The 25,087-nt window shown below is 35.9% G+C and overlaps 1 protein-coding gene and 1 long non-coding RNA gene across 5 annotated transcripts in view; one reads left to right on the top strand and one right to left on the bottom strand.

The window, feature by feature from the left end:
- LOC110255835 (uncharacterized) overlaps window positions 1-25,087 on the top strand; it is a 1,104,139-nt gene that overhangs the window by 848,351 nt on the left and 230,701 nt on the right. The window lies entirely within an intron of this gene.
- The window catches only part of LOC110255834 (uncharacterized), a 31,504-nt gene that overhangs the window by 4,979 nt on the left and 1,438 nt on the right, over window positions 1-25,087 (bottom strand). The window contains exons 2-3 of one of the 3 annotated variants that reach the window (XR_014820063.1): window positions 20,686-20,857; window positions 13,173-13,436 (exon numbers count right to left, since the gene is read on the bottom strand). This is a non-coding gene — a long non-coding RNA (uncharacterized LOC110255834). Of the gene's footprint in view, window positions 1-9,284; window positions 9,946-13,172; window positions 13,437-20,685; window positions 20,858-25,087 lie in introns of those variants that run through there. The other 2 variants (XR_002336707.2, XR_002336705.2) reach the window with 2 other exon arrangements.

Below are 25,087 nucleotides of genomic sequence, written 5' to 3'. Positions count from 1 at the left end.
TCTACTTAGGAAAACAATAAGTCAAACTTCCAATTATTAAATTTTTTAAAGTTCCCTCTGAAAATATGTAACTATGTTATTCATTGGGGGGGAAAAAAATCCTCCAGCCAAACCTTGATAAGTCACAAAATGATTATCTGTGCTATCTAGGCCCTTTGCTTCTCTAGATCCCTCCAGCAGTCTAAATTTGTGTAAGAAAGCTGTTGATGTTGCAGTTATCATAAAAAGCACACCAGTGTACAATGTACATGTAACTAAATTCCATATATTGAAATAATTACATTCTGTATAGTGTATATAAATGTCATTGAATATGTACATATAATTAAAACGATATAAGTATATAAATGTACTAAATAATCATTATATTAAATATTGCGCATAGTACTTAATATTTAATACTTAATACATATTTAACAGTATATCTAGTATATGAAAATATTTATATATCTAAATACATGATTCCTATATTTACTATGCTTTCAATAAAATTTTATTTTCTTCAAATCGTATAACCTTTTATTTCTTAAAATTAATATTTGTACTGAAAGTATAATGTGTATTTATAATGCTCAATGACATGTGGATTATTAAGCCTATGAAAATATGAAAGTCGCTAACAAAAACTTACAAAGATCCATGCAACAATGAACAAAACATGTAAAATAATTTCAGTTTCAAGTTAGCATAAGCATGTGTTTGCTCATGAGGGATTAAGGGAACTGCTCAGAAATTATTCTACCCATGTCCAATCCTTGGCTCCATTACCATGTGTCCTAGGACTGACTACATAACTGTTATTAGTCCCAATCCTCCTCAGTTAAATAGAGGGAATGATGTATACACCTTCTAAAAATTTGAAAGATTAAATGTGATAATGCATGCACTGTGCTCAGTCAGAGCCTGGAAAGGAACCCCATCTAAGGATGATAAAAATCAAGGTTGTAAATAAATTATTTGATTCTAACCAGTTCCTGACAACTGAAGAACAGGTCACAGTTTTTGCAAAAACCTAGTGCTACAAAAGTCTGATAATACTGTGAAGGCTTAGTGTACTAATAAAATTGTATTTAGCAGAAAAAAATTTATTTTCTAACTTCTTTTTTGTTAAGGATGATATTTTCCCACTTGAGTTGAATGGAATATATGCATATTTAGTATATTCATATACAGTGGTTTTCTTGTTTTGCTTCTTACTCATCTTATTTCTATGGTGTTTCTAAATCACTTGGTTTATAATGCTTCTTATTTCCTGCATTACTCTAATAGGAAGCTATTTCCACTTATATAAATTTTTAAATAACATCTCTATGTTTATTATATCAACAAAGTAGTCGGTCATAAAATACCAAAGGAAATAATACTCATAAACAAGTTAGCAACAAAACCTTTCTCCATATACATTTTGTATTTCAAGGTGCCATGGGATTGGGGAAGAGTCAGAGCAGATTGAGTTTGAAAATGGAATTGAAAGTGAGTGCTTATCCACTTCTTATGAATTATAAATTCTTTTCCTCTTAGAATCAAGCTTAAAGATGTCTTGACTACAGAGCGATGTAAACTGCAAATAGTCAACAAATTCTTTAATAATTTTACATACCTAAAGTATTTTTTTGTCTTGTAATTATAATTTAATTTATTCTAGGAACTCTGGAAGTTAAATCTTTTCATTTATGTTATTTTTTACTTTCTATTTGAAGTATTTTCAAACTTACTGATAAGACGCAATGATAGTATGGAGAATTCTCATATATCCACACCAAGAGACCTCACTGAAATTTTACCAATTGTCTAATTAAATATTTTATAGCGAAAGGATCCAACACCCAATCATTGCCCTTGGCTGTCATTTCTCTTCTGAATCCCTCACTTTTCGTATAGTTGTTCTGACTTTCCTTGATCTTCATGAATTTAACAATTTGGAAAATTTCAGGCCAGTTACTTTGTAGAATTTTTCTCCATTTGGGTTAGTCCGATGTTTGCCCAAGCATAATTTCAGGTTATGCATTTTCTGGTGAAACTATCGTAGAAGTGATGCCACCTTCTTACTGTTGTGAGGTAGGACATGATATCGAGTTGCATCAAAGTTGTTTTAACTCTGGTCACTTGAATAAGGCATTCTCCAATGTGAATTAACTCTTTTCACCTTTATAATTTTTAAGTATTTTAGAGGACCTAATTTGAGACAACGTGACTCCACAATCCTTATCAAATTCATATGTCTAAGTTTTAGAGTCCTTTGGTGGTTGTTATTTGAGTTCATCGTTGTTATGCTGGTTACCACTTAGTGATGTTTTAAATTCTATCATTCCTTCAAAATTCATAAGTTGATATTCTGAGAAAGGCAGTCGCTCCCTTCCTCTCTCTCTCTCTCTCTCTCAGAAAGGCATTTCTCTTCACATGTTTTTATTATATTTTTCTAGATTTGACCCTTTACCTCTTTGTGACTCCCATTTGAAGGAATGAGAAACCTAGAAAAAGCCACTGCTCTGGCTTCATGAGTGCTGCTGGTCCTCAGATTGCAGTCCTCTTGAAAATTCCCCTTCACTGTACGGTGCCGCCTTGCCCATGGCCATGCCTCCTTCTTGGGGCAGCCTGTATCCAGTGATCAGCTGATGTAGGAGTATGACAGTTCTGTCCTTTTTTTTTTTTTTTTTTTTTTTTGTCTCTTTAAGGCTGCGCTGGTGGCATATGGAAGTTTCTAGGCTAGGTGTCAAATCTGAGCTGCAGCTGCTGGCCTTTGTCACAGTCACAGCAACTTGGGATCCGAGCTGTGTCTGTGACCTACTCCACAGCTCACAGCAATGCCGGATCCTTAACCCACTGAGAGAGGCCAGGGATCAAACCTGCATCCTCATGGATACCAGTTGGGTTCTTAACCCCCTGAGCCGTACCAGGAACTTTCCAGTTCTGTTTTCTTGCCACATCTGAAGGATCCAGGCTGGCTTCAGCACCCGTCTTGTGGTTGGCTGAGATCTTGGTTGTGACTGCATCCGAGTCCAAGTTCTCACTCTCATGAACTTTATTTTCACAAGCATTGAGACCAAGAGTATTTCCTTATAAACTTCCTCAGAGTAATCTCTGAGTCAGAGAGGGCTTCCTGGAGTTCCCAGCCTGAAATGGAGCATGTTTACTTTTCAATGATTAATCATTGTATCTCACAGTATTAAGGAAATACAAAAGTAGATTAGTAATAAATACCTATATAAACAAAGCTATAAAATCTAATCTATCTTATCTGGATTTAGCATAATTACTTCTGGAGTCTATACACTTACAGACTGTAGTTGAATTTAGTGCAATATTGAATATGTAGATTTTTAAATTGATGAACACTAACTTTTTCTACTGAAATTGGCGACGATTTCATTCATGAGTTTGGTTTAAAAAAAAAATTGTAGCTGGAACACATACTACCACACACAAATTAATACAGATGCTTCCTAAAAGACTAGAAAGGCAGTGGGCATTTTGGACATTATCTTTTAACGTACATCTTAATATCATGTGCGTGTAGGTGTATATACATACGTATATGTGTGTATAATATGTAAAATAATATATAATTATAGTTTAACATGTAATAGTATGCACTGAAATCAGACTTCCTACATCTGACACTACCTTAGGTATAAGTTTCCTTCAGGAGATAACAGTGACTGTCTTTTTACGTTACTCTAAAGGTTAAATAAAAATAATGTACACAAAGCACTTATAATATGTGGTAGGTGGTCAACATGTGCCATCTGTTACCATTGTGTGAAGCCACCCTCACATCAAGGACAGCATCATGTTACCAGCAGTTCCAGGGGCGGCTGTGGTGTGGTGCAAATAGTGCCACACTTGCAGTCTGGAGAATGTGTTGAGGATTTTGGCTTTTACACTTCCTATGTTATCTCGAATACTTTTTGCCCCCATTCACTAATATTTAACATGCAGGAAATTTTATATTTGCTGTATACTTATAAGTCTTATAAGGATTAGACAGATCAGTTCCGGGGAGAGTCTCGACTGCCTGGTACAGAAGGTGTTCAGAAAGTGGGAGGATGAAAGAGCAGCACGTGTAGCATGGTCTTGGTACTTGTTCCACAAGGATATTGGTGAACTGTTCAGGTAGCAATGGCTATGTGCATGTCTCGGTACCCCATCTGTGTCTTTCACACAAACCAATCACTCCTGCATTATCTTCTGATCCATTCCCATTACTCACACTGGCATTTGTCAGGCTCAACCCTGGGTGCATCTGTGCTGGTACAATAGGCATGAAGAAGTTGTAATCTCTTTGTCAAAAATTATCCTTAGTGATTGAAGTGCATGATTTTTCTAAAAATTGGGTACTAGCCCCAGGCTATGTTTATTCTATGAGGTTGTTCGTAGATCTTTGAAGTCATGAGGGTACCATCTCCTTCACAGTGAACATTCTGCTGATGACTTCCACCAAATTCCCTGCTGCAGCGTATTTGCAAAGAAAAATCAATGCCTTCTGTGGCTGTGAGAATTTTATAATCTGCAGTGGCTTTAGGGTAGCATCCAAAAAAAGGTCTACTTATATAAACAGGGAAATGTATCTCGAACTATTAATTACACGCTTTGTTTTTTCAGCAATTCCATGTCGTAGTCATTCAGCGTCATGAACACTATCTGAAGAAGAGTCAGTATTATTAGCACAGGCGTAAAAAACATTTTCCCAAAACAAATGAGAGTCTTTTATATTTTAAAAATGTGATTTTTAGGAAAACTGAGGATAAAAATAAAAAAGAATCAGGGGAGCAAAACCGTTTGTATCTGCTCCTTGTAGAGATGAGATGAAGATCACATGGAGAGGGAGAGAAACCATGTCCCTAGAAGGCTGCCAAAGGCCATGACATTAAGGTGCTGGCCTTGGGAAGGTAATGGAGAGGAATGGGTCAGAAGTAGGAACTGCTAGCACCTCCTCTGCTCATCCAGAAGAACAATGAAGTCTGTTAGGAGCCAATCAAGGTCTGCAGACCATTGCTCACCATCCAGTGTTGAGGGGGCTCTTGGCCCCATTAACTGCCTTCTTGTCGTTCATTCAAAGTCTCCCTTGGGGTACCTCAGTTGTCCAGCAAAAAGAGAATTTGTCTGAGCCCCTTCTAACTACCATTGTCTTTCCCTTGATCATCCTTACTCTGGTTCAGGACAAAAGATCCAAAGTTCTTGTCATCCTACTGGTCCAACTGAGGATGACGGGAAGACCAGTACTAGCCTGAGGATAAAACAGTGGGGAAGTCTGTTCAGGTTTCAAATGTGTCTGTAAGATTTTCTCTTTCCTTACTCAGGCTTGCCCTCAAAACACATGACAAGAGTAGTGAAAAAATCGCTCTTGCATTGCTCTTTAAGAATCTTGCTGTGAAAAATTATTTCCTGTGTACTTAGTGTAAGAGATTATGGCAACAGAGATAGAGGGATAAAGAAAATAAATATGTACATTTCTAGATAAATGCCCATAATTATCAAACTAATTAATTAAGAAACTGATTCAGAAACAATATATATGTATGATTGGGTCACTTTGCTGTAAATTGACAGAACATTGTAAATCAACTATAATAAAAAAAGTAAAAATATTTAAAAAAAGAGAAACAATAGATGTGATCCTAGTTAAATCTCTTGACTAATTATTTTAAAATTGCTAAGAATGTCTGGGGGAGGGGGGACATGATAACCTACAAGATCCCTTCCAATTTTAAATTCTCCATCCATAATTCAGTTTGTATGATTTTATAACTTACAAGATTTAAAATTATATTTTCATCATGTAAACCAAACACTATATATTTGCTTTCTTTTAAGAAATCTTAGAACCTATGAAATTTGAGTAGCACTCAATACATAAAACAATAGAAGCCATTTATCTTTAATAACTTGATACAAACCACTGCCTATAGAAAGCACACATTGCAATATTGGTGATTATAACTTCTTTAAGTGAACAGCATGAAGTGTATCCTCTGCAATAATTCTTGATTTAGTCAACGAATTACAGTGGAATATTTAGTCTGCCCATATGTCCTTAACCGTTTGTTCATTTCCTGTTACTTTGCTGGAGGCAGAAGCCAAAGACTTTCTGGCCTTTATTATACATCTGCTGGTTATTACTATTTAAGCTGACTTGTTTCTTGATGACCACAAGGTGACTTACTATAGTTGTTTTCCCAGAAGACATTAGCAGTAACATATGTTTTTAAACACACTCCATGTTGTTTTGAGACTTTTCAAATAACTTGGGAGCAATCAAATATAGACTACACACATGTACCCATAAGTAAATGTAATGAAATGTTATGTCTCCAAAGAAAAAGAACATAGTTGGTTTCAATCTATAAATTGCTTTGATTTAAATTTTTATTAAAGTTATATTTCTGAATTGCATTTGGATTGGATACAATTTATCTCAATCTGTATCTTTCAAAGCATGTCACTTAAATGTTTATGTCAACTTCCCAACATATCAACATAGGTATTCTTCAGAAAACTTCAATCAATGGACCAATAGTCTTAGACTACATTCACATTACCCAGGTTACTACGTTTGTTTTTTTTTTCTTTTTTTTTTTTTGCTTTTTAGGGCCGCACCCACCCATGGCTTATGGAATTTCCCAGGCTAAGGGTCGAATCAGAGCTATAGCTGCCAGCCTACACCACAGTCACAGCAATGCCAGATCTGAGCTGCATCTGTGACCTACACCACAGCTCAAGGCAACACCAGATCCTTAACCCACTGAATGAGGCCAGGGATCAAACCCGCAACCTCATGATTACTAGTTAGATTCCTTTCCACTGTGCCACAATTGGAACCCCTACCCAGATTACTTCTTTATCTGCATTTGCTAAAGAGAACACCTATTTATAAATGTATGATGAGCCTAACTTTATATTCAGAGAAAAATTAATTTATGCCACACTTACTTTCCAATTATATTTTAGTATATTATATATATTTAGTATATTGTGTATATATATTATACACATGTTAGTTGCACTCTAGGTTGAGTGATGAATGACTCCCAAACCATGAAGGCAGCTACCGACTTTTCTACAGCCGAGAACCAGACAAGGGATAGGAAAGCAATGCCTCCAGCAGCCAGCTGCAGAGACACGAGCTCACTGCCACAGTCAGGAATCCCACTGAACACTGAACATGTCCATGCCCAGCTGTTATCACCACCTCCAGACAATGCCACACCTTTGCCTACCTTTGTCACCAGCTCAGCTCCGCTACTTGTCACACACAAAGCCAGTGACTTTGTATTGCATTTCTGCTAATACTGCCAAAGAGAAATCAAGTATCCTCAAGAAAGTAAATAGTCAAAATTTTACCAGCAGCAGAAGTGCAAACTCTGCCTCACTTCTGTTTGCCAAATATTAAACAAGTGTGTCTGGGTTAGCCAAATATGCATCATATTCAGAATTTCAAGGGTAACTAAAAAATGTAGTTTAATTTTGTTGACTTTGCACACATTACTAGGAAGTAAAGAGCCCATCTCCTCTATATTGCCTTATATCCACATAAAAGCACTGAGTCAAGTTATCCCATTTTGTCCATAAGGAATCTAAAGCTCAGGAAATTTAAATAATTTGCATATGGACATTTATGATTTCTACTACACTTTCTGATTTTACCTCCACCTTTTTTCCTTTTTAAAAAATAACAGTTTTGGGGTTCCTGTTGTGGCTCAGGGGGTTAAGAGCCTGACTAATATCCATGGAGATGTGGGTTCAGTCCCTGCCCTTGCTCAGTGGGTTAAAGGATCCAGCATTTCCATGAGCTGCAGTGTAGGTCAGACGCAGCTCAGATCTGGCCTTGCTGTGGCTGTGGTGTAGGCCAGCAGCTGCAGCTCAGATTCAGCCACTAGTCTGGGACCTCCATATGCTGCAGGTGTGACCCTATTTGTTGATCTTAAACAGAGAACTTTCAATAGACTGCACATTAACTAAGGTTCTTCCTTACTCAAACTTACTAAAAAAGTATATGATGATTAGAGCCCAATTTCCCACCTTTTAAAATCTTTTTTATCTCTATTTAGTCTCCTTGAAAGACAACAGAGTCTATTCATTAAAATGTGTTAGGTTAGTGAATAAACTTGTTTCAGTGCTTATTGTAAAAATAGATAAGTGAAGTATTCTCTATGAAACAAGAGAAATTCTTAGTTTTACTTTATTTTGGAATCCTATTTTTACATAGAATTAGGATGAAAAAATACACAATATCTTTACAGTGGTAAAATTAAGAAAAGAAGATCTGTGAACTTGAATAGAGTAAAGGGCCACAAGGGGACAGGAAAGAGTTATGGCATTACAATAGTTTAAGCTATTTAATTTTGTCGTATACATTCTGGGAAAAATGTTTTCTTTCCTTTAAATAAGTTAGCAAAGGAAAAATATTTTGTTTGCTATTATAGCATCATCCTTTATTCCTGATATTTGTCTTTAATAAGATAAGGATGCAGAGTTCTCTTGTGGCTCAGCGGGTTAAGGATCTGCTATTGCCACTGCTGTGCCTCTGGTGGCTGCTGTGGTGCAGGTTTGATCCCTGGCTCAGGAACTTCCACATGTCATAAAGATGTTTGTTAAGAAGATTCAGTAAGGCTGGTTATAAGTATTATAACCTCCAGTGTCCTTCAAAATCTTTCCCCAAATTACTCAAGTAAAGATATCCAAAATTATGATTATGGGTCCTGTTAGCTTTTAAATATCGTAATACGTCTTTCCTTTGCACCAGTTGATTACTTTATCTAGATAAGTACTTCTCCTGCTTTAAAATTAATTTCATGAACTTTACATGAGCTTTTTTTTTGGTTGGCTTTTCAAAGCTGAAGGAGTAAGTAAACAGGGTCATTTTATTTATGTTGATCTTACCTGGATTAAGTGGAACACATGTCTTTAAAGAAATGGAAAAAGTGAAAGTATATAGGACAAAACAGCAATATATAAATCTATGAACATATGATAATAGTTCTATTAATTAGTATATAATAGTTTCATTTACTCATAATTTGACATTGGGTACTTTCCCTAATTGAAAGCAATAACACAGACCGTTATACACTGACCCATCTCAAGATGGTACTTTTATTTACTTTATAGGCTTTGCTATGAGAAAAAAAAATTTTAATTTCTAAAAGTTTTTTAAACCATGATGTTTTAATGTTTTTTTTTCTTTCATTCACTGTAAAAAAATTGATATCTATTAATTATTCTGCAGGTAAAATTTCAAGTATTAAGAAATAAATGTAATATTGAAGAAAAAAGTCTCAACTAGCAAGATTAAAATAATACTTTTAATAGTAATCATTTGGTATTTGGGCAATCAGTACTGAATAAGATCTCTATGGTAGTTATTTGATATCTTTTGATCACCTATATTCCACTTCATCCTCTCCGAACAGCAGACTTATTTCCTTTGGTGTAATTTTCTTCTCTGTTTATGTGGGGTGTTATATTCTCCCAATTACAGTTGCCAAAGGGCCAGAGAGATGCTTTCTTTCACTGGAGTCCATGATGAGGCTCAGCCAAATGATCGTTGAAAGTTGAGCAAATAATACACAAATGTTTAGATTTCTTTTCTTTTCCTTCTTTGTTTTCTTTTTTAAGTCGTGCCTGTAGCATATGGAAGTTCCCTGCCTAAGGGTAGGATCTGAGCTGTAGCTGCCAGCCTGGGATCCAACCTGCATCCTCATGGATTCTAGTCAAACTGCTGAGCCACAAAGGGAACTCTTTTTTTTTTTTTTTTTTTTTTGACCACACCTGCAGCATATGGAGGTTCCCAGGCTAGGGGTTGGATCAGAGCTATATAGCTGCTGGCGCACACCATAGCTCACGGCAACACTGGATCCTTAACCCAGTGAGCAAGGCCAGGGATTGAAGCTGAGTCCTCATGGATGGTAGTCAGATTTGTTTCCACTGAGCCACAATGGGAACTCCCTTTAAAAACAACAACAACAACAACAAAAAGAGGTAGAGTCTTAACAAGTTTGTTTCTAGTGTGAAACCATTCCCAATGTTCCATCATTCTCTTCACTTTGTCCTTGTTCTTGCAAATTTCTAAACCTGGTTTTATGATCTTTGATTGAATTATTTTAGAACTCTGATAATCTCCTTCCTTTTCCCCCCAAGATGTTGCCAGAATCAGCTTAGACGTGCAACCAAAGAACCCTAAATGAATCAGAAACAAGTGTGAAAGAGTGGAATATTAGCAACAGATCCTCAGGGAGAATATGCAGTATTTGGAATCATCTGTTCAAGAGCAGGTGAAAGGAATTACATTTCATTCATTTTCTAGAATGGAAAGTAAGATCATGAAGCACAGTGATGAAGTAATTACCATATTATTACTGGAGCTGCAGGTTTCTGCCATCATAGAAAGTTATAAAGACTATTAGGAAACAGAGGGCCAAAAGATAAGGTAGCTACTGATGATAGACAGGAGTGAATAACTTGAAGCAGAGAAAGAAAAATCCCTAAGGGCACAGAGAGAAAGTCAAGGAATTTCTGTGACTTAAAAGCTTAAAAGATCTCTTAAGCCTTCTAGTACAGAGCTAGGATTAATAAAAACAAAGGAATTGTCATCATATGGGTTGACATATTACAATACTAGTTAAATTTACAGCCTTCTAAACTACAGCCTTGGTTGAGAGTGAAATCATTTAATTTTTGTTTTCTTTTGTTTTTAATTGAAGTGTAGTTGATTTACAGTGTTGTGTTAGTTTCTGGTGTTCAGCAAAGTCAGTTATAAATAATTTTCCATTATGGTTTATTACAGAATATTGAATATAGTTCCCTGTGCTATAGAGTAGGACCTTGTTGTTTATTTATTTTATATGCAGTGGGTTGTATCTGCTAATCCTAAACTCATAATTTGTCCCTCTACCACCTCCTTTCCCCTTTGGTAACCATGAGTTTGTTCATCTTTCTCTACATGGCTTACTCCACTTCACGTGATAATCTCTCAGTCCATCTGTATTGCTTCAGTTGACAATGTTTCACTCTTTTTATGGCTGAGTAGTATTCTATTGTGCAAATATATACATATATCACATCTTCTTTATCCATTCATCTGTTGAATGACATTTAAGTTGCTCCCATGTCTTGGAAATTGTAAATAATGCTGCTGTGAACCCTGGGGTACATGGGGGATTGCTGGATCATATGGCAAGTCTTTTAAGTCTATTTTTAGTTTTTTGAGGAACCTCAATACTATTCTCCACAGTGGCTGCACCAATTTATGTTCCCACCAACAGTGTAGGAGGGTTCCTTTTTCTCCACACCCAAGAGTGAGTGAAATAATTGACATGAGGGCATCTTTTAAAATGTAGCAGAGTAGAAGTAACACAATTTTTATAATCCTTTGGAGGCACCCACCAAAAGAGAGGTGGGAGAATGTTAGGAAATGAAGTGGCAGAGATAGTAGAAGAACAGTATCTTGTAGGCTATGTGAGTAATTACAGTATTTTGACTTTTACTCTAAATATGATGGTTGTGAGCAAGGAAGTGACATTACTGAGCTACTCTTTAATTTGATCCTTCTTGTTGCTCTGTTACAACACATTAGAGTCACCAGCTGGGAATAAAGAGACCAGTTAGGAGGCTTTTTAATAATTTATGAAAGAGTAATAGTGGTTTGAATCAAGGTGACAGCAATAGAAGTCATAAATAATTGTTTCATCAGAATATATTTTAGAGGAAAGATCAACAGGTGAGTTGATGGATGTGAATTTTGAATAAAGACAAATGATCTCAAGGTTTGGGGCTGCACAAGAGCATAAATGGAATGGCCAGTAATTAGAAATGGGAGCTCTCCTGGCTTCTGCTAGTAGGCAAGTGGAACTATGCGGTTTCATGGTGGACTTGTTAATTTTTCAGTGCTTTTAGACAATCATGTGACCATCGCAAATAGGCAGTTGGAGATATGAGTCTGATATTCAGTTAAGTTTCTTAAGATGGAGATGTAATCCTAGGAGTCATTAGTATGCAGATCATCTGATACAAATAATGAAATACTTTGAGACCAGGTCTCCACATCTATAAATATAGAATACACAGTAGTGAATTACCTAACAGTTATGTGAGTCTTCATCTGCCTGATGTAGTAAACCTTCTGCTATGGTCAGAAACCAATTTTTTTTTTCAAATAACAGGAAATCTCCAAATAGAGCATTTCAGCAAAGACTGGGCTGCTTAGGAAAATCTCAAGGACCCAGACCTCTTCTTGGCTCAAAAGTTATCCTTCTCATGCGGTGTTCATTCTTGTGGTTGTAAGATTTTTTTTTTTTTTTTTCCAGGGCCACACCTGCAGCATATGTCAGTTCCCAGGCTAAAGGTTGAATCAGAGCTGCAGTTGAGCCATGTCTGTGACTTATACCATAGCCCATGGCAACGCCAGATCCTTAACCCACTGAGCAAGGCCAGGGATCGAACCATCATCCTCATGGATACTAGTCGGGTTCATACCACTGAGCCACATTGAAAAGTCCCAAGATGTTGATTTCTATCCCAACCTCATGTTGGATTCCAGTCAGAGAAGAAAGAAGAGGTATCTGTCCAAATTTAAGAAAGTACAACTTTCTCAGAAATATCTGCCAAAGTTCAATACAACCTATTCACTAAGAAGATGTGATTTGACCACCTGTAGCAATAAGAGAGACTGGAATATATACTAGTTTAGCTGGACTTCCTCTGTTGAGGAAAAGGGGGGCTAGGAGAGGGCTGGATGCTAAATGAGCAATTAGCAATGTTGCCAAAAACCACAGCAGTGAATTTTAATGATGAGTGAGAGAGAATCACAAGCCCCTGGGAGTGGGGATTATAGTCACCTGAAATAGTTTTTATATTATGTGCACATACACACAACATTGATATTGAGATTTACCATCCTAATGGCCTTCTTTTTTTAAAATATATTAATTATTCAGGCATATGGAGGCATCAGATAAATGATGAAACATTAAACTAGATGATCTGGGAATTTAAGATAATATAGACACATTTCTTAAACTATGTTAAAGTCCATAAATATATATTTTTTTCTATTAGTAGCTTCACAGATGTGTGATTGGCAAATATTTCTCCCATTCAATAGGTTGCCTTTTCATTTTAATTGATAGTTTCCTTTGTTGTGCAGAAAATTTTTAATATGAGATAGTCCTACTCACCTATATTTTTGATTTTGTTGCTTTTGCTTTTGATGTCAGATTTAAGCAATCATCACCAAGATGTATGTCGAGGAGCTTATTACCACCTTTGTTTTCTTCTAGGATTTTTAGTTTGGAGTCTTTAATCCATTCTGAGTTAATTTTTTGTGCATGGTGTAAGACAGTGGTAGAAAGTTACATTCTTTTGCACGTGGCTGTCCAGTTTTCCCAATACCATTTAGTGAAGAGATGGTCTCATTGTAGAGAGTACATCCCTGATGATGGCTGAAAATCAAAAATATGGTTACTGAGAAAATGTAGAACAAAGCTAAAATGAATAATATCTAAACATGACTTAGGAGGTAAGTGAAACACACTTTATACGAATGAATAAAAATAGGGCTTTTAATTGTGTGATTTTCCTCAGTCATTTAGCAATGTACTTTCTGAAGATACTTTCAGTATCTTCCCATTGCTTTAGGAGAAAATTCAGACTACTCAGAATACTGTTGAATCTGCCCTCCCTGCACTAATTCCTAGTCACAATCCTATAAAGATATCTCAGTTCCTGGAGTCCCAAATGTATGAATGTATCTGTGCTTTCCTAATGTTGCTCACTTCATATAAAATGCTGCCAGGGTGCATACAAATTTCATAAAGACAATCCTGACTCAAGCTCCTTGTTCTTTAAATTCTTGCCTTCTCCATATGACTGTGGCATTTATTTGACACTTCCTTTATCATTCAACTTGGACTTGCACGTTATTTGCTGCACGCAGGTCTTTATGCCCCTAAAGAACAAATATGCCGTGTGTCATTATCCTATTTCAGACCACAAAATTCGTTTTAAAACTAGTTATGGAAATAAGTAAAACTTTTACCACCATCGCAATGTCTACTACATAGTCCAACTGCATTTCTTACATCACTTATGACAGTGCTTAGCCCATAAGAAATGTGTGATATACAGGTAATTGATTGGGGTTCAATTTCTCAATCAAAGAAGGAACACGTCCCAGTGGTCCCAATACTACTGAAAAATTAAATATATTGCTGAGAAATCAAAATCAAATTTATATCTAAGGCAACTACTTGCTATTACATGTTAGAATCATGCATGAAAGTATCTGGAGCTTATTTTATAAAATCGAAATTCATTTGGAAAAAACATGCTAAGCTCATAAAACTGAAATTTCAGACAGAAGACCACATTCTTCAGTAAAGCAAGTGTCCTTTTCTCATCATTGTTTACAGCGAGCGATTCTAGACTAAACGCCATTAAGTAGAGAGATTCTGATGCTCTTTTGCTGGACACAAACAGTGCATTCTCTGTAAACACAATGGGGGAGGTAGGAAGTAGACAGCGCCAAAACCTACACAAAAAAGAATACTGGCCACTATGTATTTTGACAAAGTAAATCATTAGTTCAACACAAGTGAGAGATATTTTTAATACCTAGGGAGATAGACTAAATTAAAAATGATACAACCTAATTTCTGATTTTTTTTAATATTGAATGACATGCAGATTTGTTTTTCAACAGAAACAAGCCAGCTCATTTAGAAGTTTTGCTTGAGGAAAAAACTTTGTTTGCATATATGATTGATGAATGAACTACAGTTCTATCCACAGTCATTTTGGTTTTAACATAATTCCCTATGTTTATAAACTTTCAGACTATTTCCTATGCCCTAAAAAAGGGGTTTTCTATTCCATAGCTTTCTGTTATGTCTTCTTTACTTCTTTGCTGCAGCAGAAAATGTGTATGTGTGATTTATAACCTTTTCAATGTATCTTAAAATGACCCCCTTGAATTATTTAACGTCAATCTTCAGCGGGTTTTTTTCCAAAAATATTTTCAAAGTTCTGTCCATTATCTATGTTCAAGTGTAAATGACTGGTCTTTAAGGCCCAATTTAGCATATCAGAAATATATCACTTTATAATTATAACTTACCCAACACACCTGGGTTACTGAGTTTCTCTTTCAGGTTGATAAAAAAAAAATGTTTGTAGGCCAATTAGGAACATCAGAGCTATGTGATGTTAGCTTATTATGGTGCATAGACCCTAGAAAAGAGCAATAGTCAATATCCCTTTCCCATGATAGATTGGTCTCCTTCCTCTAGCATAGCTATGAACAAAGAGGGGATTTTAAATACATATCTTGGGAAACTGGGGACTATTTACCATTAGACAAATTACGTTCCTGAGTTGGCTTTGAAAGCCAATTTCGATTTCAGAAGTCATATCAAATGTAATCCCATATATAACCTTTTCATTAAAAGGATTTTTCTGTGGCATCAAAAGACTTGTTAAAGAAGAAGAAAATAGAAGGAAGAAAGGAAAGAAGAGAGGACGGGAGGGAGGGAAAGGAAGGAAGGAAGGATGAAGGAAGGGAAGGAAAAAAAGGAAGGGAGGAAATGACCTTGTTTGGTTTTTCCATTGACTGGAGAGAAAGAATCAATAATGCCTGTCAGCTCCATAGCAGTATCGCTTAAGCCCCAGCTTCTGTCAGTTTTCTGGGACTAAACATGAGGAGAGAGGAATGGAAATGAGAGGGACTGAATTTCATTTCAGTAAATCTGTGTCTTCTGTTTCTGAAAGAGGATATTTAGTTTACACACACATTATCAGACCATTGTATTCTGCTTTAGTTTCCTTAGGAATGATGTCATTTTTATTGCAAATATGTATCCAAGTGGTTGAATTCATCTGTGCTTTGGGTATGTTGTTGCTTTCATGTTGCCAAAGGAAAATAAATATTTCTAATTAGCAACAATTTTAGAAGTTGGATTTCTCTATGAGAATCCACTCTGTTTTTAATGGAGAATGCTGTCTCCACAATTATATGTCCCCATCTCTATTCTTCAGGCTTATATTTTGAAGCTGAGACAAGCACTGGGTTGTAGAATGGAACGGAAAGGAATAATATTGTGGAAGGATATGTTAAGATAAAACACAAATTATAAGGACAAGTTAGAGAAAAGTGTTCATGGTTTTATACATGAAATGCATACATAAAGAAAGGTGACATTCTATTTCTCAATATACGTTAGAAAAAGCCAAAGAAAAGCAAAATATGCCTTATTATGAATAGATTATTTAGATGTTTTCTAGATGAGCAAAGATATGAAAGAGTATATCTGGGCGATTTTCAATGTGCTAAATAAAAAAATAAAACAAAAACTCAAAACCCACAAGAGTACCCAATACATTAAATCTTTTGAATTTGGGATTTATTGTTATTTTGGTAGTGGAGACAGCTACAAACTATTCATCATCAGTAAAGAACAAACCAAAATACTAAATTTCTTGATTTAAAAAAGTAGGTGCCATAGTTCCCATCGTGGCTCAGTGGTTAAGAAATCCATGAGGACGTGGGTTTGATCCCTGGCCTTGCTCAGTGGGTTAAGTGTCTGGCATTGCTGTGAGGTCTGGTGTAGGTCACAGACATGGCTCGGATTCTGCATTGCTGTGGCTGTAGGGTAGGCTGGCGGTTGCAGCTCTGATTCAACCCTTAGCCTGGGAACCTCCATATGCTGTGGGTGTGGCCCTAAAAAGACAAAAGACTAAATAAATAAATAAATACATAAATTCCATTATTGCTATTAATACCAATTTTCTCTAAAAGTAATGAAAAATGGAAATTGATTTCAATGACTGAATATTCTTGTCTTGACTAGTCTTCTGATGGTGATACCCATTTTCAGGCTACCCTGAAGGTTACTTGTACCATAACATGTATGCTTCTCTATACACATAAAGTGCTTAAGCTTTTTCTGTTACCAAATATCAAGAAACATCCAGGGACAACTGCTTTGACTATCACCTGTACTTTAAAAAAAAAAAAAAAAAAAAAAAAGCTGCTTTCGTAAATACAATTACAAAAAAGAGAATAAACATCATGAAAAAAAGATAAAAAGCAGTTCCCATGTGGCCCAGTGGGTTAAGTATCTGTGTTTGTCACTGCAGTGGCTTAGGTCACTGCTATGGTGCAAGTTCAACCCCTGGCCTGGGAACTTCCACATGCTGCTGGCATGGCTGAAAAGACAAAAAAAAAAAAAAAAATGTAAAAGATTTTACAATTTAACAGAGTATAAATAGTAAGACATTTCTTTTATTAAAAATATACTGTTTTAACAGCATATTATTTTAAGAAAATATCTACCTCTATATCCAATAAATAGAAATATTGGTTTAAAAAAAGAAAAAAAACTAGCCACAAAGAACCTTTACACAATTTCCGACCCTTGAAAATTACCTTGGGAGAGAAAACTTTCACCTTCTTAACATTTGAACTTATGAAATTAAGTGTCTATATTTTAAACTTAGGAATCTAAAAAATTAGTAGTATTATAACAAAAAAAAAAACCTTTAATTCCAAAGTGGACAAGAATTCTGTCAAATCACAGATTTAACCATGACATTATGTAAAGTATGATAGACCAGTAATATCTCACATAAAATAATATATAACTCAATTCTTTTAATCATACCACAGTTAAACATTATTACAGCAATAAAATATTTTTTATCTGCAAATTAGCTTTTGACTTTAGGAAATTAAATTTTTGTTGTTTCCTAAGTTGGGGCAAGTGCTATAGAAACATAAATTTTCCTATCACTTAAGAGCCAAATTTTTGTAATCCCAAGTTAGTTCTGAAATTTTCTAAGCATCACAAATTTGGTATGACATCTAAAATACTGAAAGCCAAGGTTTACAAAATAAAACTATTTTCATCTTTTCCATATTATATTTATTTTAAAGAAATTAAATTTTCTTTTTCCATTTTATTCCATTTAAATTAGCATGTTTCAAGATTTATATTCATGAGGTATTATTTTCCAGAAATCAAAGGGTAGAAGGAAATAAGCCATTTTTACCAAACTGAAAATGTAATATTTTGCTCATGCATTTTTTTCCAGGTTTATTGAGGTATAATTGGCAAACATAAATTGCAAATATTTAGGATTACAACATAATGATTTTATACATACACATTGTGACATAATTACCACGATTAAGCTAATTAGCGCATCATTGCCTCATAGTTACCATTTGTGTATGTATGTGTGTGGTGCTAACACCCCAGATCTACTCTTTTAGCAAATTTCAGAATACAATCACTACAGTATTATTAACTATAGTGGCTGTGCTATATATTAGATCCCTAGATTTTATTCATCTTATAACTTTAAGCTTGTACACTTTCGCCAACACCTCCCTCAAACCCCAGCCCCTAGCAACCACCATTCTACACTTTGCTTCTTAGTTTGATGTTTTTAGATTCCGTGTGTAAGTGAGATCATCAGTATTGCCTTTCCGTGGCCATCTTATTTCACTTAGTGTAATGTCCTCCAGGTTCATCCATGTGGTTGCAATGGCAGGATTTCCCTTTTTTAAATGAATGAATAACATTCCATTGTGTATCTATACCACATTTTCTTTATCCATCCATCTGCTGATAGACATGTAGGTTGTTTCCTTATCTTGGCTATGGGGAATAGTATTGCAATAAACATCAGAGTACAGATATCTCTCTGAGATACTTATTTTATTTCCTTTGGATATATGCCCAGAAGTGGAATTGTTGGATGATGCGATAGTAATATTTTTAAATTTTTTAAGGAAACTCCATACTATTTTTCATAGCAGCTAAACCAATTTACATTCCCAACAACAGTATACAAGGATTGCATTTATTCCACACCCTCACCAGGACATGTTATTTCTTATTATTTTGATACTATCTCATTGTTTTTGATTTGCTTTTCTCAAAATGATTAGTGACGTTAAGCACCTTACACCTTCTAGCCCTTCGTATGTTGTCTTTGGAAAACAATGTCTATTCTGGATCTTTGCGGATTTTTAAAAATGAATTAATTAATTTATTAGTTTTGCTTGTTTAGGGCCGCACCTACAGCGTATGGAAGCTCCCAGGCTAGGAGTCAAATCAGAGCTGTAGCTTCCGGCATGCGCTACATCCATAGTAATGCCAGATCCCAGCCTTATCTCTGACCTACACCACAGCTCATGGCCACACCAGATCCCTAACCCACTGAGCGAGGCCAGGGATCCAACTGCATCCTCATAGATACTAGTCAGCTTCGTTACCACTGAGTCACAGCAGGAGTTCCCTTTGCAGACTTTTTTAATTGAATCTTTTTTTTTTTTTTGCCTTGAGTTGCATATAGTCCTTATGTATTTTGCATATTAACCCTTTACTAGATAAATGGTTTGCAAACATTTTCTCCCATTTCATAGGTTGTATTTTTATTTTATTATTTCCTTTGCTGTGCAGAAGTGTTGTTTGTTTGTTTTTTTCCACATCTGTGACATATAGATGTTCCCAAGGATAGTATTAGGGTTGCAGCTGCCACCTACACCACAGTTGTGGCAATGCAGGATCCTTAACCCCTGCACTAGGCTGGGGATTGAACCTGCACTCAACAGTGACCTGGGCCACCACAGAAATGATATCAATCCTTAACCTGCTGCATTACAGTGGGAACTCCCAGAAACTTTATAACTTGATATAGTGTCACTTGTTTATTTTTGTTTTTGTTGCCTATACTTTTGGTGCCATATTCAAAAAAAAAAAATTGCCAAGACTAATGTCAAGGAGATCTTCCCTATATTTTCTCCTAGGAGATTTACCATTTAAGGTCTCATATTTAATTATTTAGTATATTTTGCATTTTTTTTGTGTGTATGGTGTTATATAAGGTTCTGATTTCATTCTTTTGTGTATGGATATTTTTTCCCCATTGTGTATTCTCAGCACCCTTGTCAAAGATATTTAATCATATACGCATGGATTCTTTCCTAGGCTGTCTTTTCTGTTCTGTTGGTCTATCTACCCATTTTCCTGCCAATACCATGCTGTTTTGATTACTATACATTTGTAAATAGTTTAAAGTAAGGTAGTATGATGCCTTCAGCTTTGTTCTTCTTCAGTACTGCTTTGGCTATTCAGGGTCTTTTGTGGCCTTATGTGGATTTTAGAATTGCTGTGAATGGGATGTTCAGTATATTCTGTTAGGTCCATTGGACTAAAGTGTAGTTGACATCCAATGTTTCCTTATTACTTTTCTATCTGGATAATGTATTCATTATCATTAAAGAAATATTGAAGTCTCCTGCTATAATTGCAGTGTTAGCCACTTCTCTCTCATATCAGTTAACATTTGCTTTATTTATATATTTAGATGCCCCAGTGTTGAGTGCATATATACTTACAGTTATTCTCTTAATGAATTAACCCCTTAATCATTATATAGTGACCTTCTTTGTCTTTTGTGACAGATTTTGACTGAAAGTCTATTTCTTCTGATATGAATATAGCCACTCCTACTCTCCCCTGTTTATTATTTGCATAGAACATGTTGTTTTTTGTTTTGTTTTGAACTCCTTCATTTTCAGCCTATTAAAGGTAAAATGAGTCTCTTTTAGGCAATGCATTGTTGGATCTTACATTTTTATTCATTCAATTACTGTATGTCTTTGATTGGAATATTTAATCCACTTACCTTTAAAGTAATTACTGATAGGTAAGGACTTGCCTTCATCATTTTGTTAATTGTTTTCTGGCTGTTTTGTTGTTCATTTATTCCTTCCTTCTTCTCTTACTACCTTCATTTTTAATCTGATGGATTTTTTTAATGTTTTGCTTTCATTCCTTGATTTTTCTCTCTTCAACACCTGTCACACGTTTTCTTTGTGATTATCATAAGGCTTACATAAGATGTACTAGTATAGTCCGTTTTTTAAGTGGAAAACAATTTGACCTTGATTGCACACAAAACTCTATACTTTTACTTCTCCCCATCATGTTTTGTTTTATTGATGTTACTATTTACATCTCTTTATAATGCCCACCCAGGGGTTTGTGTGGGGCTGAACCAGGCCATAGAATGCTTCAGGTGCGCATCTGGGACTGAGGTTGGTGGGCCTGTTACCCAAGGCATGAGTAGGTGTGTCTCCTCCTAGGTTCCTTGGTGGATAGTGCTGGTGATAGAACCAAAATCAAATGGGGCTATAGCCACATTCATAGGGGATGTGGCCATTTCTGGATCTGTAGCCAGAACCACAGTCTACAAGCTCATCATCTGGGTGTGGGCAGCCTTCCTAAATGAAACTCCTCTGTCTTGTGCTCTACTGTGGTTTCACAATTTCCTACCTGGATCCCAAAGCTCCCACAAAGGCACTTTTGTCCATAAGGCTGCCAAATTATTGTTGCTGTGGGGGCAACATGGGCAGGGAACCTCCTATCCTGTCATCTTGCTGATGTCCTATTTAAGCAACTTTTAAAAAACATGTCTAAAGAAAACAAAATAGAACTTCATGTTTTAGTACACACATTTTTTTCCTTCCAAAAACTTAGTGAAGGGACTTCCTGTTGTGGCTCAGTGGTAACAAACCTGACTAGTAACCATGAGGACTCAGGTTCAATCCCTGGCCTCGCTCAGTGAGTTAAGGATCCAGTGTTGCCATGAGCTGCAGTGTAGGTCACAGACTCTGGCTCAGATCTGGTGTTGCTGTGACCGTGTCATAGGCTAGCCCATGCAGCTCCGATTCTGCCTCTAGCCTGGGAATTTCCATATGTGGCAGGTGTGGCCCTGAAAAAGACAAAAATCAAAAACAAACAAAAAACCCAAAACTTAGTGAAATAGTAACAATAGAAAATGAATAGACTTATGCTGAAATCTCATGTTTCTCTCTATATGACTCAGTCATAAGCTACACCAAGTTTTTGGAAATTTGATGAAATATGTTAACAACTGGATAAATCTTCTCCAAATAATAGACGTAGTATTATAACAAAATTACACTTCTTAACTTCTTCTATCCATAATCAACAAACCTAGAGCCAAGGAAAAAGTTATGGTATTTATTTCATTGCTACTCATCTATGTCTTTTGGACAGTGATACAAATATTCACATGTTTTACTTGTTTGTTTAGCTAAATACTGAGTAACATTTAAAAGCAAACAAAAAATAAATTAAGAAAAGATGCTTCAAAATTATTATGTAATTGACTACACAAGTTGCTGTTGTGATTCTTAGTCAAAATTATAAACTCAAACAAGCAGTGTGTGATAATCTTTATTTTACCCTTTGTGAGAAATTGAGACTCTCAACTCTGGTTGCACTAAGAAGAATTTTTAAATGTTGTCACCTCGCCAAAGCAACACTGGAACAGCTCTGTCTGTAGTCTCAGACCAGGGAACATTTTCCATTTCATAACTCATTCCCCAGATGTATGATCATACCTCATCTACACAGAAAATAGAACAATAAGCCCTTAAATATGCTCAGGGGCAGTTTTTACAAGGGCAAGTATACAGGATCTGTGTCTGCTTAAAGAATTATTCTCTTGCTTTCCCTGTTTGTTCTCAAATTCTCCAATTCCCCCAAAATTAAAATGCATTGAAAATATCCCTCCCATGGTCAGTTTATTTGGAAATCACTTTTTCTGCATTGGGACAGTGAGGTTTCACAAGCTTAAACTTCAAGTGGACTTTTTTTTTTTTTTTCCTCCAGGAGCAGTTTTTGCTGGTAGAAAATTTGCTAAAAGGTTTTCTCTGTGTTGCTGCAATTATAGCTAACTGTGTGTCCAAAGAAGTAAAAAATTTGCCACCCTATAACTCCTTACCTTAATGCTCAAAAGTAAGTAACTATCACAGACCATAGGGAGATGGTGGGTTCATGGAAAATGCAGACATTCTGGGACTCTAGTCAATGTGTTTCTGAAAAGGATGCCTATGAAGGAATCCAGATCCACGCTGAGTGCTCTTAGAGCAGTTTCCATCTAGACTATCAGAAACCATACCTGCCAACAAAGAAATCTCTTCTATATTCATAAAAACATATTTCCTTTAATAAAACTATTGGAAGAGTGACCAATAAAATATCAAATCCAAGAAAATAGTATCTAGGTGTTCCCTGGTGGTTTGGCTGTTAAGGAAGCGGCCTTGTCAGTGCTGTGGTTCAGGTTTGATCCCTGGATCAGGAACTTCCCCACGTTGTGGGCATGGCAAAAGAAGAAGAAGGAGAAAGAGAAAGGAGGAAGGGAGGGAAGGAAGGAAGGAAAAAAAAAGAAAAAAGAAAAGAAAGAAAAATAAATGGTATCTACATAATGAGCTACATCTTTTGGGAAATTTTGAAAGTAATTAAGAATCAACCATGTTGCACAGCTCTATAGTTTCCAAACACATAGCAGACAAACCAGATGCTACCCCCCCCCCTTAGGTTGTGCAACACGTTTATACTAAACTAACTTCATTTTCAGGAAGTAGTTGGAAATAAATAGCAATTTCTTCTCAACCAGCATGCATTAGAGATGGAAAAGTTCTGAAATGTATATACTCTTCCAAGTTATGATTGATAGTATTACATTTAAAATTACAAATACCGCATTTCGGTGAAGCTGTCTAAGCATTTAAAGTTATTATCAATGAAAAATATAAATATGTTTGTTTTTATTAATAACTCAATGAATTGAAGGAGCTGTGAGCTAGAACATATTGGTGAATATTTGTGTTTGCCTAGACTCCTTACCTTTGGTAATAGTATCTAAAATATCCTTTGTGGATTCTTACTTCTTTCAGTCCATGTGACTTTGTTCCCAGATGCAAAGGTGGGCATATGATCCAGCCTGTCCAATTAGGACATCCTGGCTGCAGTGATTAATTCAAGCTGGGTTTACAATCTACATAACATAGTAATCTCAGGATTGCAGGCAGCATTTACCTGCACAAAGGGAGAGACTACTTGAGAACAGTAGTGATCCTCTAAATGTAGTCCTTGGACCAGCAGTATCATAATCAAAAGAATCCTTGTAAAATATGCAAATCCTCAGGCTCCATTTCAGGCATATTAAAACAAAAAATTCTGGATGTGAGACCCAGCAATCTACCCATGCCATTTGCATTATTGGTTACGTTCTCTGTGCTTACAATGTTTTAGTCTCTCAATGTATGCTTGAGGTTGGTCCCTTTTTCAAGGACTAAATTCAAAAGTTTCTCTTCCATGAAGTCTTTTTTTGACTGTGTTTATTATCTTCTTGGAATTTCATTTTCCCTTTATATGTGCCACTTCTAAGCATTTATAAGTGCCTCAACTTTTATTATTTTTACTTCTATGCATATCTCATTTACCCTATTAGCTTAAAACTACTCAGGGACTACAAAGGAAGAATTATCAGTAATTGTTACCCCAAACATTTATGTTGATGAATGAATACACAAGAGTTAAAAATAAAGTGGATGGATGAATTAGAAGATCTGAAAAGAACTTTTTTAAGGCACAAGCTAATTTGAAGTTCTTTTAAAAATCCGAGTCAGTGTTCCTCTCTAATGCTCTTTACGGATTAATAATTTATAAGGCTAGTTAATGCATGTAGATTCTTCTGAAATACAGTTTATATTTTTAGGTTACTAAATAATGGAGTTTTATTTTGCTCCCCATTTCCCATCAATGGTGATATATCTCTGGCCTTGGAATATATTCCAAGCTGAAACAAAAAGAATCTTGGACAGGAGTTTCCGTCGTGCCTCAGTGGTTAACGAATCCGACTAGGAACCATGAGGTTGTGGGTTCGGTCCCTGCCCTTGCTCAGTGGGTTAAGGATCCGGCGTTGCCGTGAGCTGTGGTGTAGGTTGCAGACGCGGCTCGGATCCCATGTTGCTGTGGTTCTGGCGTAGGCCGGTGGCTACAGCTCTGATTTGACCCCTAGCCTGGGAGCCTCCATATGCTGCGGGAGCAGCCCAAGAAATGGCAAAAAGACAAAAAAAAAAAAAAAAAAAAAAAAAGAGAGAATCTTGGACAAAACTGAAGTTGACTCCAAGGAGGAGCTACTGCATTCATGAGCAAAAGACCTAACTCTTCAGCACCTCACTCTTCCCCTTGGTACAATTAATGTATCTCTT

Source organism: Sus scrofa, chromosome 11, assembly GCF_054392235.1.
Source record: "Sus scrofa isolate SSC_HxYL_T2T_F1_AM1 chromosome 11, Sscrofa_HxYL_maternal_Yorkshire_Landrace_v2.0, whole genome shotgun sequence".
Taxonomy (NCBI): domain Eukaryota; kingdom Metazoa; phylum Chordata; class Mammalia; order Artiodactyla; family Suidae; genus Sus; species Sus scrofa.
This window is presented reverse-complemented; position numbering and strand designations above follow the sequence as displayed.